The sequence below is a fragment of the Zalophus californianus genome, chromosome 9, assembly GCF_009762305.2.
Source record: "Zalophus californianus isolate mZalCal1 chromosome 9, mZalCal1.pri.v2, whole genome shotgun sequence".
Taxonomy (NCBI): domain Eukaryota; kingdom Metazoa; phylum Chordata; class Mammalia; order Carnivora; family Otariidae; genus Zalophus; species Zalophus californianus.
In genome coordinates this window covers 82,382,849-82,402,398 of record NC_045603.1, presented here as the reverse complement: position 1 = coordinate 82,402,398, position 19,550 = coordinate 82,382,849, and the positions used below count along the sequence as shown (strand labels likewise).

Below are 19,550 nucleotides of genomic sequence, written 5' to 3'. Positions count from 1 at the left end.
CCTAATCAGCCCTAGTTGGGTGTATTACTGACATATAAATTTGTATCTCAAATAGGTGGCTTTAGTTAGCTAAAAGAGGACATATGAGAGACGGAGAGGCTCACAGAACAACAAAGAACTTGGAAAGGTTAATGACCCCTCTGCACAGAAGAGGAGGTAGGTACAGAGAGGTCAGATCACTAAAAACCTGGCTGATACTCCTCTGAAAAGAGAAAAAAAGAAAAAGCAGTAAACAAGTTAGGTACCCAACAATCCCAGAACTGTTAGCCTAAAAATTCATTCAGTGGGATGCTTGGGAGGCATTAAAAAATATTTAGGAAGAGTTTATAACAACAGAAAAATGCTTACGCTTTAACGCTAAAGTGAAAAACAGTAGTATATAAAAATGTACATGTAAAGAATAAAATATTTGCATGGAAAAAACCCACTTTTTAAAACATTTTTTATTTTATTTTATTTTATTTTATTAAATTGGTCATATTATGGTGGTAGAAAATCGCATTTTAGTTTCTTTTTTTTCTGCCTTGATTTTTCATAATATAATAATACATAGTATAACAATTATAATTAGTATATTATATTATTACAATAAATGATAATGCGCCATTTATATAGAAAATTAGTTAAATGTTATTTTGAAAATAAGAAAAATTTTAAAACTTATCATATGTTAGTTGTAGAAGTAAATTATGCCTTATAATTGGAACAAATTTATATTATTGGATAAAAACTTTGATAATATTTTCTTTCTTATTTTTATTTGATCCTCTCATCTCTGCTAAGAACTTGACATTGAATATGCATAAGTGTACCGTCCTTAAGAACAGATACTATTGTCCTCTAAGCACTGCTCAGAAGGGTCTCCTCGCATTAAAGGGCCTTTATAAATAGCTGAACAATGAATATAATGAGCACTTCTAATACATATTATTTGCAGAGGTTTCTTATAAATTATATGTATGTCAACCCTCATAATATAGGAGAATATTTGGTCAGCCATACCCAACTGGCGCTGGGGGGAATAGGAAAAAATACTCATAATTTCTAAGATAGGTGAAAACTGTTTCCAATAGAATTTTTTCTTCTCTTATCATCGCTTAAAATATTTTGAGTATTTTGAAAGAGGTTCCAAACTTCTTTAGTATCAGACTCTCTATTTTTTGGACATTGCTTCTTTGGTGTTACTATCATGACATGTAATTATTTCAAAAACAAACAAAAAAAGTTGCTACCATGAAAACACTTTTGGGTTCAGAGATGCAGGAAACAAGACAAGCAATCTAGAGCCATTTTTTGCTCACATGATGGTTTCCAAGCTGAAAAATGTCTTCCCTTGTACAATGTCAATTCTCTTCATGTAAACTGTCTCAAATACTATGAACAAGATACTCACTTAGGTTAACAAATAACTGTTAAAAGCAAAAGCTAAGGTAATATGAATGAATTTGAATCTGTCTCTTCTCAATGCTTAGTTGAGCTGTGCTAAGAAAATGAGACTTTTGTGTGGATGTGGAAAGAAAACTGGTGCTTCAGCCTGGAGTCACTTGAGAGAGGAGGATGGGCCTGGCCGTGGGTACCAGGATGGCAGCTCCAGGGCTGCAGGTACTTGATCAAGCTTGGAAAGAGCAGCTGCAGCAGGGGAAAGTTAATGCATAGACAGAAAAGTGCAACAAAGACAGGTGCTTCTGTTTCAAAATTCTAATTTCTTTCGATGTCAACACGTATATGCCTTCAATGTCAGTAGGCATATGTTTTTGGACACTACTGGTGCTCAGATCAGACCCTTTTGCTAGTGGTTCTGAAGTCCCAACTCCCAGCCACTGGGGGCTTTGTTTCTCCTGCTTAGCATCTGCCAATTTTCTTCAGAAGACTCCCTTTAGCCTATGGCGCATCTTGCACTGTAGGAGCACTGGGCTGGAAGTGCCTGCCAGCATATCTCCTTACCCTCTGCCCTGAAGGTTTATAATCCATGACTGCTTCATGGGGCACCGTAAAGTCCAACTCCTTTGCCTTCAGATGATAAAAACTCTAAGGTGTGATCTATATCAGCTCCTCACAAGACTAGGTCATGACTTCTACTGAAATCATTCCCTGCCTGGCGTTCAGCCTTCCATGGGTGTGTCCCTCACTCCCTTACTGGTTTCTCCTGGGAACACTTCCTTAATAACTTGCACACGAATCCTTGTCTCGGAGTCCGCTTCTGGGGAGCTATACCTCAGGAAGCAGGACATGTGGGCACCTGGGTGGTTCAGGCGGTTGAGCATCTGACTCTTGGATTCAGCTCATGTCCTGATCTCATGGCTCCTGAATGGAGCCCTACATCAGGCTCTGCTCTCAGCAGGAGTCTGCTTGGATATTCTCTCCCTCTGCCCCTTCCCACATGTGTGCACTCTCTCTCTCAAGTAAATAAATAAATCTTAAAAAAAAAAAGCAGGACACATTAGCATTTTTTCTTCTTTCTCCTTTTCATCTTCTCCCTCTCCTACCCTTCTGTATTCACTCCTCTCAGATGCCAATTCTCAGAATTTATACCAGATTATTATTCCTTTTTTTTAAAGATTTTTATTTTTTAAGTAATCTCTACACCCAACGTGGGGCTTGAAATCACAACCCTCAGATAAAGAGTTGCATGCTCCACCAAGTGAGCTAGCCAGGCACCCCCAGATTGTTATTCTTAATATTTATCTGTTGTATATATTAAACCAGCTGTATCCGGTGTAATTCTAGCAGAACTTAGCACTTACTAAAATAGTATGCAATTAATTTAAGTATTCATATATCTCATTGCAAGAACAATTTAAAACTTATTTTTCTTAGATATAATTAATGAATTCAATGACAGAATTCTGAAAGAACAACATAAGTTCCTCATAACAAAGGAGATTAGGATGCTGAAGGCATTACCACATTCTGTCCATGGACTTAAAAATCTCTCTATGAAGTAAGTAGTTCATTAAGAAGGTGAAATTTGGGGGGAAATATATTTCTGTAAATACAAGTATTTGATCACATGAAATGAGAGGTATGCATGGTATGAAAACAGTATACAAGTTATCTGCAGTGTTCCAAGTTATAAAGCATACTCCATTTTATGCTTGTCCATGATGATTACAACTTTTTTCCTCCTATTTAACTTTTAGTACTTCTCTTTGATTGGTCTAATATGACAGTTTACTTTACTTCTCATTTCCAATTCATCTTCAATGTTTTCTCTTTCCATTTTCATTGTAGTAGAGTTTCATTTCTGCTTCATAACGTATTTGCTCTCCATTTTTATTTCATTAGCATTTCTATGGTATTTTAGCATTCTTAAGCATATTTAAATTTCTTAAAATATATAAATATTTGATTAAGTAAACATCTCTCCAAAACATTAAAATTCTTCATTGAACTAAATTAACACTTAGAATTGCATACAATTATTATAACACATTTAAATATGAAACTAAGTTCAAAATAAGGTGAAACACATTTAACACTACAGTCTTTAGAAGTTATAAATTTAATGAGAACAGTAATGAAATAAATGCAGAGAAACATGTCACAACTTTCGTCTCACCTTTCAATATCAGCAGGTATAACTTAGTGGGCATGTCTTTTCACTTATTTATGTTTTTTAAAGATTTTTAAAATTTATTTGAGAGAGAGCACAAGTGGGTAAGGAGCTGAGGGAGAAACAGGGTGAGGGGCAGAGAGAGAGAGAGAGGGAGAAACAGACTCCACTAAGCGGGGAGCCAGACGCGGGGCTTGATCCCGGGACTCTGGGATCGTATGAACTGAGCTGAAGGCAGATGCTTAACTGACGGAGCCACCCAGGCACCCCGTATCTTTTCACTTAATCTCTAAATGCTGACTCGTTCGTGGGATGATTAATTTAACCAGTCTAGGGCAATATGACTAAATGTTTTAATTAGATATCTAGTTGGGATTTGGTTGGGTACATTGCAGACCTAGTTCATAACAATAATCCTATGGAAAATGTACTTTGAATTCCAACAATTGATTAGCAAATGAATTCATGTTAGAAGACCTGTCCTGATAGAAACCTAACAAACACTGCTTTCATGTTATGTAGACTATTAGTCAGCTAAGTCACTCCCCTTGAACCCATCTGTCACATTAAGATCAGTACCAATATTTATGCATTAAAAAAACATATGTAACTCAAGAGCAATAAATAGAGTAATAATATGGCAATGTACATGGGCTCCAGCATTTATCAAGCAAATTTTGTCTCATTCTTTTATGTTTCATCTGTGTGTGTTCTACATAATAAACTTGAATGTTCCAAAATAAGATGGTATATATAACGTTTTTAGTGCTTGCTAATTCAGAACATCTTACTTATTTTACTTTTGTTCCTTTAATAGGAGAAATTTGAGACTCAGATTAAAGGTGAACTAGTTATTAATGTAAAGGCAGTTTTGTCAAGGCCAGTTTTTTCAAAAGATAAATTCAACACATTTAGAAAACCAAAACTTTTCAAGTGATTTTACTAAATTACTTAGCATGTAGGTCACTTTAACCCTTTCATAAAAGGGGGTGAAGCAGTAGAAAAGGCAGCATATCATTTCATTGCTTTACACAACAGCTAACAGAGTAAAAATATTTAATGAAACAAAAATCCTTGATCTTCTTGGAATTGACAAACCATTAATATTACATTTTAAAATTTTAGAATTCATTCTATCCGGGGAAGTATTTTATAGGATAAATCAAACTGAATTATTGTTGCCCAAGAAGCCACAAAAATAATTCACATTTATTTATCCAGAATGAATATGTATTTGGAAAAAGTATTGATTTTATAGAAATTAATTGATACACATTTGTAACTACTTTAGTGGGTCAAATCACATTAATCTTTATGCCTTTAAATGTAGCTTTGAGGTATGGATAATAATTTAATGAAACTGCTTTGTAAACATGCTTTGACTTTTATTTTGCCCCTTCAAAGTAGACTTCTTGGAAACAACAAACTTATTCCAATAATCCCATTGCTCTGTTTTTAGATTTGTCACTCACAATCTGCAACATATTCGTTGGGATACATCTCAATAAGCAAAACTCCTCTGATGACAAATGTGTTTTTTTAATTTTAAGCCCATTTTTGTCTACTGAATTGCATGAGAATATTTGGTAATATATTTTTTAGAGGTTTCTGAAAAAGGGTTGGGGCTGTTTTATTATGTAACTTCAAAATTATTCCAAAATTAAATATTAAATATTTTCAAAATTACTTAAAACAGTAGCAATCACAGACCAAAGTAATAATCTTGAAAAATGACATTCATTTGAAAGGATATAATGTGCTGTGGTATGAAATCATTTTTTAAGTATGTCATATATATAGGGATTTGGTAAACCATTATTGACATTTATTACATCTGGTTCTCTGACTTCTCAACAAGTCTTTATTTCATTCATTCATCCATCCATTCACCCACCCATCCATCCATCCATCCATCCATCCATCCATCCATCCTTCCATCCATCCATCCATCCAGTCAACTATTTATTTATTTATTTGCAGGGCTCAAACTCACAACCCTGAGATCAAGATCTGAGCTGAGATCAAGAGTCCAATGCCTAACTGACTGAGCCACTCAGGGTGCCCCATTCATTCACTTATTAACCAAACATTTAGTGACTTTATTACAACATGCCAGGCGAAATCCAAGGGCATAAGTTGAATAAGAGTATCTCCTTCTCTTATGTATCCTTGGATTTTCCCCTGAAATATTACAAATTCAATTATCTGTTTCTAAATAGAAAATTGTTTAAAAAAATCAGAACCTTAGGGAAAACATTTATATTGTAACAAAATCTATTCTAAGAAAAAACATTCAATGAATTTACTGACTTTGAGATCCTTGTGTTTTCTCTGTTACTGCCAACAACGAGGGTAACCTATCACTTGGTTTTGAAACTCAATAAATTTCCCCCAGTGAACTATCCATCATTTAGGCATAGAAATGACTTAATCACCCGGCATCTTATTAACCGAACTCTTAACCATATATTATTCTCATTCTCTTGCCTTAATTTTAGAAAATAGCATATGATAATAAAATAAATGCATACTACAGGCTTATTTTAAGGAACAGGTTCCAGGGAATATTCTGGGATCAGAATATTTGAACTAACACTCTACTCATTCAACACTCATATCCAAGTAATTGACAAGGTGAATAATTATGCAGAAACATAATGCTGACAGACTGCAAAGATCTGCAATCCTTATGGATGCAACATTATTCTGGATACTGTACTTGGACAGAAAAGTATATTCTCCCCAATGTTTTCAACAACAGATCATTATAAATAAAATATTTTTATAATATTTTAATAATTTTAATACATTTTAATATTTTTATTTTATAATAAAATATTTTTAACTAGGCTATGCTTTTAGGCAAAGCTTCTTATCCCTGGAAAATCAATAACCAAAGTTTTTTTCTGCCCAGTAATAAAAGTTTTAATATAAATAACCATTACATCAAGAATAGTAGAGGCAAAAATCTGAATTATTGCCATGCACATTGCTCCCTCAATCAAGGGGAAAAAAATGAGACATCTTAGCCTTTAGCTTAACATGCCACTATTTTCTCTGATATGAAGATGGCGAGATGATAAAGACATTAAAGGCAACTTTGTCTAGAAAGAGGTTGGGAAATTTTTGTGATGAAAAAATAGTATACAAGAAAGTATTTGAATGTAGTTAGACATGTTAAATTTTTTTTAAAGATTTTATTTATTTATTTGAGAGAGAGAGAGTGAGAGAGAGCATGAGAGGGGAGAGGGTCAGAGGGAGAAGCAGACTCCCCGCTGAGTGGGGAGCCCTATGTGAGACTCGATCCTGGGACTCCAGGATCATGACCTGAGCCGAAGGCAGTCGCTTAACCAACTGAGCCACCCAGGCATCCAGACATGTTAAATTTTATACTATTCTTGAAGTTTTGATGATCATAATATCTACAGTAAGAAAAATATGAAAGAAAGAACATTGCCATAAATCATCATACTTCTTTGACTCTGGTCACAATGCATGTGGTAAAAGGAGAAGAATAGCAGCTGATCAGGAGAACAGAAGTTAGGTGAGCTTTATGACCTGTCTTGCCATATTCGCATTGCACCCAATAAGCAATGTTGAACAATTACATGTTTATAATCATAAAATGATATGACTGACTTCCTTTTATTGGAAAGATCATTCCATTGGCACTGTGGAAGTTTGATGCAAGAGAGAAGAGATGGAAGGAAGGAAGATCAACTAAAGTCTACAAGGTGAAAGGATGAAGGAGGCCTGAACTAAAATCAAAATTCCATTGAGAGAGAGGGAGGAAGGGATGGACACAAGATACTTCTGAGTAATGGGCTTAGGTTCAACCTCACTGAAGTGTTTTCTTCCCTATATTTTTATGGCCCAAACTGAATCGACTAAACATCATCAAGATTAGTGAGAGGAGTAGTTTAATATAAAAAAAATTCTAGACACTGAAAACATGATGGTTTTTTTTTTTTTTTAAGATTTATTTATTTATTTATTTATCTGAGAGAGAGAGAGAGCATGAGTAGGGGAGGGGCAGAGGAGGAAGGAGAGAATCTCAAGCAGACTCTGTGCTGAGCATGGAGCCTGATGCAGGGCTCGACCTCAGGACGCTGAGGCCATGAACTGAGCTGAAACCAAGAGTGAGACACTTAACCGACTGAGCCACTCAGGCACCCAAAACATGATGTGTTTTAAAGGGAAGTTGTAAAAATAATTTTTCAGGAGATGACTGTACATACACTACTAGACACAAACAATAACAAGACACACACTTATAAACATGCATACCCCTCACCTACAGAACTTTAAAATTAACAAAGCATTTTCATATGTATTACTTAATAATCACAAAAACCTTGTTGAAATAGGCTTCATTATTCCCCCTTCACAGTTAACTGAAACACAGAGATGATTCTATTTGCATGGGGCCATCAAATTGTGACACGGTGGACTTAATCCCAGACCTTTCTACTCTGAGAAGATGTTATCCTAACACCAAGTTTTTTCATGCCTGAAAGAAAGTGATGGACTTCTAGACAACCTGCAAAGGACCTTTCCTAGAAATTCTTGAATCCTCCATTATTAACCATATAATGGTGGTCAGCAAGTTACTTCTCACTGAATCTCAGCTGTTGTGAAAATAAAATAAAATAAAATAAAATAAAATAATAAAATAAAAGACTGAAAATGCCATCAGCATTGCCCAGCACTCTTCTAAATCCATCCCCCCATCAAATATTTGAAGTTAGTTCTATATCAAGCAAAAATGTCACAAGCACCATGTTTCACTGGTCAAGTTTGAAGTAGAGGTAAACTCTGAATCTATCCAAAGGATGTGTTTACTAGAGTGGACAGCATAAATACTAAAGGGTCTGTGCCAAGGCCTATATGTTTATTATTAATGAACATCAGCTAAGGAGACCAAATAATAGTAGAATAAAAACCATTTGAGATTAGTATTATAAATGTCAGGAGATGAGAGTTTCAGGTAGTTGCTATACCCAATAGAATCAGACATTGCAAAGAGCAAAAGGAGAGTGATTACTCATAACAGTTCGTTGAATTTGAAAATTTAAAAAGTTATTGCTCAGGGCACTTGGATGGTTCACTTGGTTAAGAGTCTGCCTTCAGGGGTGCCTGGGTGGCTCAGTCGTTAAGCGTCTGCCTTTGGCTCAGGTCATGATCCCAGGGTCCTTGGATCGAGCCCCGCATCGGGCTCCCTGCTCTGCGGGAAGCCTGCTTCTCCCTCTCCCACTCCCCCTGCTTGTGTTCCCTCTCTCGCTGTGTCTCTCTCTGTCACATAAATAAATAAAATCTTAAAAAAAAATAAAAAAGAACATTAAGAGTCTGCCTTCAGCACAGGTCATGATCTCAGGGTCCTGGGATTGAGTCCCACATCGGGCTCCCTGCTCAGTGGGGAGCCTGCTTCTCCCTCTACCTCTGCCCCTCACCCACTGCTCGTGATCTCTCTCTGTCTCAAGTAAATAAATAAAAATCTTTAAAAAAATAAAATAAAACTTACTGCTTATAATAATAAAAATTATCATCCATAAACTTGGGAAAAATTTAAAATTTAAAATACAGCTGTTAGTGAGGGTCCAGGGAAAAGGGAAATTCATACTTTGCTCTTCAGATTATCAATTGGAGCAGCCCAGTATTCAGTAACAAGAGCCCCCAGCATTACACCCTCCTTACCAACAATTCCAAGTTGAAAAAATTTCAAAAAAAAATCAGAATTCTACAAAGGATACAAAAATATGGTTTTGAAAAAAATATATAGTTTACATGAAAATTTGGTAAAAATCACTGATGAGGAAACTGCTGTACAGTGCTTGAGGACACTTTATGTCTTCAACAATATTGGCAGTAAATAGAAAAAGAGAAGTAAAGGAAACATTTTTAAAAATCCTGAAGCCATTTTAAAAATCCATCACTGCAAATTTTTTTCAGTAATTAAGTTAATAAAAATCCTACTGGAGTTCAAGAGCTTTTAACATGATGTTTTCTCCAGTATGCTTTTATTGAAAGAAGTGCAGTAGACCAGAACCTCTTTAGTGAACAGACCAGGTACTTCATAAACTCTAGCTAACCCAATGATATACAAAAGTTGAGGGTCCTTCTAGATAAACAAGCTAGGACTTATGATTTAAGCGCGCTTATCTAGATTTAGCCAAAATCATCTTCATAATTGAAAATTACAATGGCTCCTAAATAAGTGTGATGTATGAGAAGACGGCATTCAATTATTGAGGACTTTTTGCCCATAATTATTCACACCAGATTTCCCCCATATAGATATATTAATCTGAATGCCATATATCAGATAATATCACAAAGTGGGTTTTAAAACAGTAAAGAGAAATAGGAATGAAGAAATGTTGACAAGTTTTTTCAGAAAAACTGCAAGTTACTATACCCTGCATTTCTGAATAAGGAAAATTTATTAGCTCAGAATCCCATCAGGGCAGAGACACAACACGGGAAAATTTTCCTTTATCCTCTTGGAAAATAAACTCTGGCTAACCAGGTTTACGTAAAGAACGTATCTTGTTTTGGAAAGGAATTCTTCCCTTATTCTCTTTTTTCTCTCAAGGTTAGGGGTTACCTATTTTGTCCTCTGGAATCTTTAACAACAAAGGTACTTGAAGACACATTTTCAACAGGTCTCCTTCAGCTTAGAAGAGATAAGGAGTCATTGCCTGGTGGGTCATCCACTTCCGACAGAGAAGGGTGACCCAGATGATGGGCACTGATGCCCTCAGCCTTCTTCACTTCAGTAGGATTTGTCTGGCCTTTTTTTGGTTTGTTTCCAATGTAGGTAAATGAGCTCTGCAAATATTAACCAGTGTCAGGCATGCTGTGAGCCTCTTCCTAATGAGGCCCTAAGGATATAAGCTGGAGGAGCTATTTCAGCTGGTCTAAAGGCAATACCTAATAGTCAGACATTTAATTTCACTTAAGTGCAAACCAGAGAAGGGTAGCCCTGGAAAGCTTTTTAAATATGAAGAAATATGCTCAAATCATAGCATAATCTAGTTAATGACACAATAGGGCTTTCAAAAATGACCTAAAGCAAAGGATAAAGCAAAGATTTAAAAAAAAAAAAATCCCAAACTAATCACACTGCATTAAAAAGGTCTGTTATTTTGAAGTGCTCCTTTGCAGACACATCTGCATTTATCTTAATAAACAGTAGGCTTTCTGATCCAGGTTCTGGTAGGTAGCCATATGACAATGATCTTGGTGCCAGAGCTATTTGCCGATACTGCATTAGAAAAGATCAAACTGCAGCAATGCTCTTTTTGTCTACTCATCACACTCCTGCATCTGGGCCTTCTCCTAAATTAATTTCCTTTTTGTGTGTGTGTATTTATTCTGTGCTTTATTGTGCAATCTCTGTCTTGGGGATTGATGCCGGTATTACCTGGTTTGGGTTATATGCACCTAGAATACAAGGATTCTGTCAGCAAAACAGCTCTATAGAGTATGAAAGCAGCATGGGTCTTCAAAATGTTTTTCTGATAATGATGATGAATCACTTCTGAAAAGTTAGTGACAGCCAATGAAAAGGTGGAAGCAATTATCTTTTTTTAACTTCCTGTTCAGTAAAATGATTTCTCCTATAATTTCCCCTGATTAAAAAATATATGTATGGATATCTATCCATCCATTCATCCATCCATCCATCCATCATTGGCTAGCTAGCTAGTATACTCCCAGGCAGAGAAAAGCAGCAGGAATCCCCGGCTCTGCAATTGGTAAAATGGCAAAAATGGCAGACATAATTCAAATCATTCATTGAGATAAAATTAGCTCAACAGAAGAGAAATAATATAATAGAAATTAAATTGCATAGTATGTGTTATAGGTTATTGAGTGGTTTATTACAAAAATAAACATGTATATTTGCCCATGGGGCAATTGATTCTCTATGTACAGTGTCAGAAAATAATCTCTAGTGAGGAAATATTCTATAAGTTTATACCTTTCACTCTATTTTCTTCAACGAGTCCCCTGGCACACAATAATGCAGTGTTCTATGACACAGAACACACAAGCTGTTATGAGATAGAAGTAATCCCCATTGGTAGCAATTGGAGATGATGCTTTAGTGTTCAAACATATATACTTCAATGTATAAACTCAAAGCTTTCTTCCTTAAATTATTGTCAAATCTAAACATTACAATAATATATGCTTTCTTTTTTAATTAACAAAGCTCAAATACACATATATATTTTTACCTAGTTTCTCACTCCTAGGCATATAATATTCACTTTTGAAACCAAAATTATCATTTAAGTTATTTACCAAGAAGAAAGATAGCAATTCTATTTAACTACATGCCCTATGAAACTCTGTTAAAGGATAAATTATAAATTGGACTCATCTGTCCCAGTTGCTAATTATTCTAGGTGTCCATCATTGGGAACAGGTAGTTAATTCACACCAAATCACCATCAATGTGCTAACTAGCAAGTCAGCACTTCTGCGTGTCTGTAAGTATTTATGACCAAAAAATGAAAACTGAGGAAAGAGATGGGAGAATATTTAAAGGTTACAGAAATTTAAAAGGAAGAACTGACAGGATTTGATGATATTATATGTGGGAGAAGGGTAATGAGTTGGGAATGACAGCCAGGTTTTGGCTTGAGTGTCATTTGTGAGTCACATATGGAAAATTCAAGAGGAGGAGTAATTTTTTATCTGTTTCTTTTCAAAATAGGAAAAGGGTAATGAGTACTAAAGAATTGTTTAGGACGTGTCACATTTGAGTTGTCTGTGAGATATTTAAAAAGATGTCCAGGAGGCCAATGGATATGCAGACCTCTATTCAAAGAGAAGAGTGAAGTGGAAATATAAATATAAATGTGTGTGTCATTAACATATAGGTTGATAATAACTTTACTCATGTCACCATTACCTATACCAACATTGCTTTCTTATTACTATTTGCCAATGGTTTTAAAATTTCAATCATATTTTTTGTATCCTTTAATTTTGTTCTATTTATTTTCACTTGAAATTATGCTTTTAAAATTTATACATATGGTTACACATAGAGCTAGTTCATTCACTTAACTAATGTGTACTGCCTGCATGAACTGTGTTTACTCACCCCCCTTTGGTAATCATTAGATGACTTCTCCTTTTTTGCTCCCAAAGAGCATTGTAATGAATGTCCTTTAACTCACATAAGCAAAGTGCTTTTATAAGGAAGTATTTACTTGGAAGTGTTAGGTATGCCCATCCTTATGATTTCAGGAAATAGGAAATGAAGTAGAGGACTAGTAGGTGAGTAGAAATGAGGAAAATATGCTACTGAAGGAAATAATGTATATGGAACTATGCTTTAGCTGTAAATGTCATTCAGGTGCTATTATTAGCATCTTCCCTTCTTTCTTTTCTAAGCTAACTTTGTTCTATTCAGTTTTTCTTCATGTAATACAAGAAGGACCAAAAAACAACCATTATTTCCTAATGATGTTTCATCTTCTAGCTTTGGAAGACAACAATAGTTGTATGATTAAAAAAGAAAAAGAAAAAAGTTATGGAGAAATAAATTTGGGATCGGCTGTATTATATGTGCTATTTCTACAGTATCGAAATGCATTTTAAATCTTTTGAAAGCTGTAAAGAGTGTTATTTGAGTTTATCTAACCCAGTGTTTGGAAAACTTACTTCACTTAGGAACCTTTTCCAAACACACCTATAAAGAATTTACAGAACTAGTGTTCTGTGGAGCCAGTTGGAAGAAATGGCTTAACTCTGTGTTCACTGTCGGGCTGACCAAGCCTTCAGAGAAGCAGCGCTGTGCTTTCTGCAGACCCTCTGGACTTGCCCCTGGCATTCTGATGTTGACTTCCTCCTTCCACTACGTTCCTGACCCTCCACCATGCTGGGATTTCAACTCAAGCATATGCTGCAAAGGAAAACAATTCCTTCTATCTCAAAATGCTAAATCCTAGGTGGATCTGTAGAAGGTACACATTTTCTCTGTTTTCCTAAAAACAAGAACTTGTTATTCCAAACAATACTCAATACTTATGTTGTTTCTGATCAGCTCTAGCCACTGATATCTTTGTTTTTTTCATTTAATTTTATTATGTTATGTTAATCATCATACATTACATCATTAGTTTTTGATGTAGTGTTCCATGATTCATTGTTTGCGTATAACACCCAGTGCTCCATGCAGTACATGCCCTCTTTAATACCCATCACCAGGCTAACCCATCCCCCATCCGCCCCCCAGAACCCTCAGTTTGTTTCTCGGAGTCCATAGTCTCTCGTGGTTCGTCTCCCCCTCCGATTTCCCTCCCTTCATTTTTCCCTTCCTGCTATCTTCTTCTTCTTCTTTTTTTGTTTTTAACATATAATGTATTATTTGTTTCAGAGGTACAGGTCTGCACACTGATATCTTTATTTAACAAACATGATACAGTGCTTACTATGCAGTAGGCATTATTTTCTAGTGATTTACAAATAGAAATTCACTTACACCCCCAGTGACTCTATGGGGAAAGCATTCTAATTATCCTTAGATTGTAGAAGGGCAAACTCTAACTCGGAGAGATGAAGGGAAGCAGCAGAGACTTGGCTCCTCTGTTACCTCATTTCCGTTTTCTGGTATCACTCTGTATTATTTAAAAATATATATTATATTGGGGCACATGGGTGGCTCCTAGGTTGAGCATCTGATTCTTGATTTTGGCTCAGGTCATAATCTCAGGGTCATGAGATAGAGCCCCGTATCAGGGCAGGCTCCCAGCTCAGTGGGGAGCCTGCTTGTCTCCCTCTTCCTCTGTTTCTCCAATCCCCCTGCTCTCTTTCTCTAAAATAAATAAATAAATCTTTAAAATACGTGTTATATAAATTCCAATGTGTGTATATACATGCTTTATATACTTACATCTATATATTGTATATATGATGTGTTTAATATATATTTATGCTTATTTATTATATATTATAGATATATTTATATCTATCTATATATACTAACATAGATATACATAAAGTAGTTGACCTGACAGAATAATTGTCTAAACTTTTATAATTAAACTGTCCCTTTACGGTGAGATTTCAGATTGATTCAGAATTGTGCTACCCTAATCACTGCCAGACTTTATTTTCTACAAAATAACAACAAAGCTAGATTTTAGTATGCTTTTCTCCTACTAAATGTGTGTGATTGCCATTAACAAACCCATTTGGTACTATACTTATCGCTGAGGTTTGTTTATTTGCTTTTTAAAATACATTGCATTGTCTTACTCAAAAAAAATTCTTCAATAAAAATAATTGCAAGGAAGTGGGGGGAAAGATCAATGACCTGTAATTTATATTTCAATAGAGATACTAAAATAATGCTTTTATTTTTGATTTATTTTAGAGGATGGTTTTTAGAGCCTTCTTTTGACAGCTACTATAACCCTCTACTAAAGTAGGAACGGCTGGAAAAAAAATCTCCCTCTCCCAAAATATCAATAAAATGAGCGGGAAAAATTAGCTTCACAGCAGGCCACTTTAATGAGACACAGAAGCAAATCGGACAAGGCAGATAATATGATGCCTTTTGGAATATAATAGAGAATAGAATTAGCAAGTATAAAAGAAGTCCCATCATTGTGTAAATCAAACTCCCAGGGTGGGAGGAAAATCTTATGTATCTATGAAAGATGGGCAGGCAGGCGTGTGCCTATAGCTACTAGGGACTCATTCTTGTGTATGTATTTATGTATATAAATGCAAATGTGTCTGTATATATTATCCTGTGCAGAGCATAGTATGCTATCACTGTTGTGAATAACAGCAAATAAACATTATTACTACAATCTGAATTTCCATGGAGAGAGAGAGAGAGAATGTGAAGCTCTTGAATGTAATGTAACATTTCCCTTGTAGAGAAATCAACTCCTTTCAAAAAAGTGAAACTAAATTTTGGAGGAGAGTGAAGTGATTCTTATAATGAATAGTAACAACCACATAAAAATTGAGGATCCCCAATATTTAAAACTCCTCAAGTAAGTCATTTTTATTCTGACATACATAAAGGTTACCAACTTTTGCTGTATTCTCATTTAAAAGAATAAGTTGCTGACTTATAAAATGCATTATTTAAAATTCTACACACCTAAACACAACACCTTCTAGAAAACTTCACACGCTTTTTTTAAGTTTCCAAGAAAAAAACTCACTTCAAAAAATTATCTGAATTCATCAACTGTAAGGCAGACCCTGAAGACTTTGAAAATTCAAGCTCTTATAGTAAATTCTTACTCCAGATCAGTTCTTCACAAGTAGTTTTTAATAGGTGATATTAAAAGAAATTACACACAATAGCTTTAAACTAAGTCCCAGGACAATGAGTTAGTTTCAGAGGAGAGTGGCACTTTTAATGACAGCAGGTTAGGTGGCTTAAGATTGTTTCCTAATCCTACAATCTTTCTCAGGGGCTTGTGTCAGAATCTGAGGGAAAGAAAAGGACAAACATGAAATAAAAAAGCTGGTTCCCAAAATTCACGGGCAACACTAAGAACACAAGGCCACCCTCCTGTGCAGCCCCCCAAACAACAGGCAGCTTCACAGCAAGGACGGGGGACTTGTAGGGTTAGGAGCTCGTAGGCTGTCAGGTGACCCTCGACATTAGAGCGAAGGAGGAGAAACACAGCGAACACCACACGACAGGCCAGGTGGCGAGTGTGAGCACCCGTGGGATCCGTGCTCAGGTGGGAAGAAGCCAGGACAAGAGGCAGGAGTCACTCTGCTTTTCCAGATAAGGAAAATCTTATTTTACCTTCAGACATACACAGCTATAAGAGACGTAGACTGAAAACTGAAAACTTGCTCTTAGGAAGCTCCGGTCATGTACGGTTTTTCGTTTTTTTGTTTTTTTTTTTCCCCCAGTGTTATTTCTAAGCCCACTGCAAACCCCTCTTCCCCCACACGTACACATTTGAATGAAAGCAATAAAACTTCAAAATCAGTGAAGATTTATACCATTTAGTTTGCACTTAAACAAAATATCTCCATTTTTTAATAAATTACCAACTGCATTATGAATACATATGGCACAAAATACTCTTCCCAATTATCAAAGATAGTGGAATTTTGGCTTTCAATCATGTAGTTAGTCTATTAGCCAAAGTGATGCTCTGGAATCAGAGGACACAGCATATTGGGATGCCACTAATGAGAAGCCCCTGCCAAGTAACTGCACCTACACTACTTCATCAACAACATTATGAATTCATGTAGAATTTGGGGATACCGGCCCCTCCCCCAGAACCACCATAATGAAGGCGTGTGGCTTGGCAAATAGCTATCCTGCTGAAGCACCATTTCCTGCTCTGCTTGGTCTAGTGGGGTTTCAGAATACAGTGGTCCTTGGCAAGTTTTGTTGCTAAATTAGGGTACCCTAGAAACAGGACAAAATTAAACCTTAATAGTTTATCCCCCACATATTTTACCTGTAAGTCTTTATCTCTGTCCTCAAAACATATTTTTGAGCAATCCCTAGTACTGATTTTAGTTGTGTGTGTTCTTTTCTTTCTCCTACTTAGCCAATAGACATTTTCTAAAGCTTTGGTTATTATTTGCTCAGCACTTAATGAGGCAATGGGAGAAAAAAAACCAAGTAAGACACAGAACCTGCTTTCAAATACCGTGTCTGGGGGACACAATTTATAACACAACAATAAGGTGTGTTTAGTAGTAGGTATGCACAGGGTACTTCAACAGAAGCGCATAAAGAGATCCCTGACATGCTCTCATTGAGGGGCAAAATTTCCACTTCTACAAAGAAGTTAGGATTTAATTAGAGTCTCAAAGTTAGGGTTGAAGTTTATGAGGTTTTCTAGAGAGAAAGAGAAATCTAAGCAAAAGGAAGAGAATGTGGGTAGACACAAGAATAGGAGAACATGGCATTTTGAGGAGTGGCAACCTTTCACTATGGCTGGAGAACACTGCGCGCGCGCGTGCGTGCGTGCGTGCGTGTGTGTGTGTGTGTGTAAAGGAGGGCGGAAGTAGAAACAAAGTCTAGGCCCCAAACAAGCAGTGCATGCTGCTCTAGGTTGGATTTAATGTGCCCTAGAGAGTCACAGAAGGATTTCACACAGATGAATAACATGGTAACATTTCCTTTTAGAAAGTTCTGGTTTGGAATGGACAAACTGAGGGAGGGAAGCCAGTCAGGAGGATAATTCAGGAAAGAGGCAGCGGGTTCCCTCTTGGCAGGAGAGAGAAAAATATCTGAGGGAAAAGCAGAAAAATGCAGGTTACTGTCCCTCCTGTGAAGAGAAGGCGAGATTTCACACATCAGAAATGTCAGTTCAGGTAAGTTAGAAAGACTTAAACAGGTCCAATAAAATATAGTTCATTATGCTATCCAAGCATAGTTGTCTCAAGAGAACAAGAAATAGCATCAAGTGCTAGGGACAGAGGTCCTAAATCTTTATTATTACACCCTCAACAGGACTTTATTAAAAGCACCCTAGGAATCTTTTCATAAAAATTAGGTGCTTCCCTTTGAAGTCCCACTTTCTATTTTAATTTCCTATAGCAGAAATTCCAGAAACTAAAAATAAGATGAGAGAGAGGGGGAAAAAACAAGAGAAGAGAGGGATCGTGAGGCAGCATCCCGAAGGCCGGTTCCTGGAATTCTCAGCAACACTTCTGTGCTGCTTTTCCTCCCCTTCCACCTCATCTAACCCACCAGGCCAGCCCAGCCTCTCACACACATGTGGACACTTGAGTTTTGAGCCATAAATCTTGCAAACTCTGTCAACTGACAGCCTAATAACATGAAAGGAGTATCTGCAAACAAGATGGTTTCGAGCCATTGCTCATGACCCTGAACAAATCAGGGCCTGGTTCCCTTTGCAGGTTAGAGCCTCTCCTTTAATCACTTAACCGGGCAGATTGATGTGACACTTAAGAAATAAACCAAGAGGTCTCTGTTTTCCAGCTATCTACTGGTCTCATTTACTTTTTCCCTAACAATTAAGTCCAGCCTGTCATATTTTGAGACCTAATCAATGTATAAATGAGGGGAAGCTGATCATCTGGCCTTTTCTGCCCTGTATTAGTTATGCACAAGGAATGCAACCTTTTCCAGCTTTCTACCTGGTAATCATCGAGGAGCCTTCAAATAACGACACAGTGAGGTTAAGGGCTAAGGCAGCGGTTATCAATCTTGGCTGCACAAAGAAAATAATCACCTGTGGAGTTTTGTTGTGTGTGTGTGTGTGTGTGTGTGTGTGTGTGTGTGTGTGCGCTGTTGTTGTGGGGGGGGTACTTTAATATTTTAATATAGATGCTTAGGACTCAAAGCAAACCTAATAAATCAGAATTTCTGGGCCCACGCATTTTTATAAGCATCCACTGTAGATTCGGATGTTCAGTCATAGTTAAGAATAAGAAGGTATCAGCAATATACTCCCAATTTCTACCAGTCGTGGCAATGATTAATCTACAAAGCAATGTTTCACTAGGGAAGCATGCAAAAATGCAGATTCTTAGGAACCACCAAGGCCTATTGAATCAGAATCTGGGGAACTGGGACCCAGAAATCTGAGTTGTGACAGGCTTCTTACATGAATTTTAGATTCACCAAACTTTTTGAGAACCACTCTGCAAGGATTTCAAATAGCTGCTTTGTTTTCTGACTATGTCAACTCTAGCAGATATTATTAGCACTTGGGGAATTGGAAGGAGCCCCCGGGATACTCATTGGGACCATGCCAAATTACTATTCCAGATATTAGTGAGGAAGGAGAATGCAAAACACACACACACACACAAAACAAGGAGGAGATAGAGTTTCCTGCCTTAACAAAAGAGACACTACTCAGTGGGAAAAATAATCACCAAGCAACCTATGAAGATTACAGATAAACCGAAAGAGAAATGCAGAAATGCTAAAGGGATGCATTGCCTCCAGCCTTTTTTGACAGTCATACTTCTAGAAGTACCGTGCAGAGACTAAGAGCTACTT

At 36.5% G+C, this 19,550-nt stretch overlaps 1 protein-coding gene across 15 annotated transcripts in view; it reads right to left on the bottom strand.

Annotated features, from left to right (window-relative positions):
- Positions 1-19,550, bottom strand: part of SOX5 (SRY-box transcription factor 5) — a 1,040,220-nt gene that overhangs the window by 616,054 nt on the left and 404,616 nt on the right. The window lies entirely within an intron of this gene.